A 3,016-nucleotide genomic window follows, 5' to 3' on the forward strand; every position below is an offset into this window, starting at 1 on the left:
CCCTCCCCTTAGAAATTCCCCACTATTATTTTAAAATGTTCGACAGAATATCCAAGATATTTCTTTGGAACGGTAAACGCCCCCGTTTGAGCCACAGCAAGCTACAAAGACCAGCTGATAAAGGAGGCTTAGGGCTATCAAACATGTTATTTTACTATAATGCTTTTAATTTAAGGCACCTGGCCCACTGGTCTCTCCCTCCTGAAAGAGCCCCTCCGTGGTACTGTCTGGAACAAGCTGTAGTGGCCCCTCTGTCACCCATGCAAGTCCTGTCTACTAAATTAAGTATAAAAGCAAAAACACATCCAATAAATGCTCATCTTAAATTAATTTGGACTAGAGTTGCTCGAATATTAAAATTTGATCCTTTTCTAAATGTCTCTTCAAGTATCTGGTTAAATCCTAAATTGCAAATTGATAAACTTCCCTATTTATTGGAAGATATGGCAGGAGAAGGGAGTGGTCACTTTGGGGGATCTGTATTGTGATGGTTCTTTAAAATCTTTTGGGGAGTTGGTGCAGTGGTTCAGCATCCCTACTTCCCACTTTTTTAGGTACCTGCAACTCCGACATATGTTAGGGTTTTTTTGGGGTCCGCTGTATCGGTTCCCCACAATGCAGAGCTCCTAGATAAAATTTTAAAAAGCTATGGAAAAGGACATGAAGCAGCTGTTTATTATTCTATGTTGATTCAGACTCTTGGTAATGGGCCCATTGCAGCTCTGCAGAAGACATGGGAAAGGGATCTGAACTTGACATTTAGTGATGAGGATTGGATCGGAATTTGTAAAAATATTTAAGGAGTTTCAAGGGATGCAAGAGTACGCCTTATTCAATTTAAAATTATGCATCGTTTTTATTGGACTCCCTCCAGATTATTTAGATTAGGATTATTATCCACATCAGATTGTTGGTGATGCAAGTCTGAGGAAGGTACTTTAATTCATGTGTTATGGTTATGTCACAAAGTCCAAAAATTCTGGACCAATGTTTATATGATAATCTATGTGAGATTACACAGATGTAAATTCCATTTTGTCCTAGATTATTTATTTTGAGTGATCATTCAGTTCTGACAGGACAGGATATAACATAATAAAAGCTTTGTCCAAAAAAGTATTATGATTGGCAGACAAATACTTGTCAGGGGATGGAAGACGGAGGGGGTGCCCTCTCTGCAAGAGTGGGCTGTGGAGATGGCACGAGTTGCAGCATTCGAAAAAATGTCATATAGACAACTGGGTAGACTGGATCTATATGAAGCAAAGTGGGGCAAATACTTAACTTCTTTAAGAGGCCCCTGAAAGGGGGTATAAAGTGGAGAGACGCAAGTTTTCAGTTAATTGTGTATAAATATATAAATGTGCTTCTTCTTATTTTTGTATGTATTTTATTTTGTGATTGTTACTTTAATCTCTTTATTTGTTAACAGAATATTGCATTAATGCAGTGCTTGTTGTATTTATTTCTTGTATTGACTTTCCCTCAAATCATTTTCTGTGTCTATTTTTGTTTTGGTTTATCTTACATCATGTCTTCATCAATGTAGTTAGTGTAACTGTAAAAGTTGTACATGAAGGAGCACAGGGGTAGATGTTGGTAACCAGAAAAGGATAAGCACAGATGGTGGTGTTTGTTTGTTTTGTTTTTTGTTTTTTTTTGGAGGGGGGGGGGTTGTTATTGTTGAATAATGAAAATGAAAATAAAAACTGTTAATCACAAAAAAAGAAAAATAAAGTCTGAGTTAACTGTCATTCCTCTGCATCTGAGTCCTTTTCAAGTACAGGCGTGACAGGAGGAAAAGAAAGAGGAGAGAGAAATAAATGTACTCTTACAAAAAGAGAGTTTAAAATGTGAAAAAAAATCCAGACCATAATTGTGAAATGTTTAATGTATATAAAGCAAAAATAAATGAGATTGAAAAAGAAAAGATGCATACGAGTTATAGTGAGAAGCAGAGCTAAATATATAAGAGAGGGGGAAATATGCTTTCTTCCTAGGGCTAGAAAAAACTAAACAGAATAAAACTTATATCGAAAAAATGGAAAAATAGTAGAAACACCAGAGGACATTTTGTCAGCAATACACTTATTTTTCAAAAAATAGTTCTCAAGCGAAACAAATACTTGTGAAAAGACACAAAACTAGAAGAAAATGACAAACAATGGTGTGACATGCCGATGTCCTTAGAAGTAATAGATACTGGCATTAAAGACCTAAACAAAAATAAAAGTAATGGGGTGGATGGTCTACCAACAGAATTCTACAAAAAAGAATATGGAACCCTCACATCATCACTGAAAGGTGAGAGTGAGCATTCATCAGATTTGTTTCTAATCAAAACACTACTTTATTCATGTTTTATTAACATATCATTTTAATATTGTCTTGTTTGGAGAGAGCGATGAAAGAGCAGGGAGTTTACTCTGCATCAGGGAAACAACTGGATATGAAACACTGACAATATTGCTGAAGGTCATTTTTGAAAATTGTAATGATTTTTTTCTTGCAACGATATGACAAAATTGCACCTTGAGATTGATTTTGGAACAATTGACCCTCCCGCCCACCCACACCTCAAGATTCTATGGTTGCAAAGCAACAGAAGAACCATTGATGATGGTGATGATTCACATGTATAAAGGAGGTATCGTGGGTGGAGTTAATCGCTAACGGCCATACCACCCTGAACACGTCCGATCTCGGAAGCTAAGCAGGGTCGGGCCTGGTTATTACTTGAATGGGAGACCGCCTGGGAATACCAGGTGCTATAAGCTTTTTAGACTTTTCTTTGCAGAGGGCGCTGTTGCTGCTGCTTCAGAGGAGACACCTCTTGGAAAGAGCAGGAAAGACTGTTCATCAAAGGAAAAAAGAATATGGAACCCTCACATCATCACTGAAAGGTGAGAGTGAGCATTCATCAGATTTGTTTCTTATCAAAACACTACTTTATTCATGTTTTATTAACATATCATTTTCAAATTGTCTTATTTGGAGAGAGCGATGAAAGAGCAGG

General features: G+C 36.9%; 1 pseudogene; it reads left to right on the plus strand.

Moving 5' to 3' along the window:
- The first annotated feature begins 2,668 nt into the window (after positions 1-2,668).
- LOC138407532 (5S ribosomal RNA) lies at positions 2,669-2,777 on the plus strand (annotated as a pseudogene).
- Positions 2,778-3,016: the final 239 nt, after the last annotated feature.

Source organism: Paralichthys olivaceus, chromosome 4 (genome assembly GCF_024713975.1).
Source record: "Paralichthys olivaceus isolate ysfri-2021 chromosome 4, ASM2471397v2, whole genome shotgun sequence".
Classification (NCBI taxonomy): domain Eukaryota; kingdom Metazoa; phylum Chordata; class Actinopteri; order Pleuronectiformes; family Paralichthyidae; genus Paralichthys; species Paralichthys olivaceus.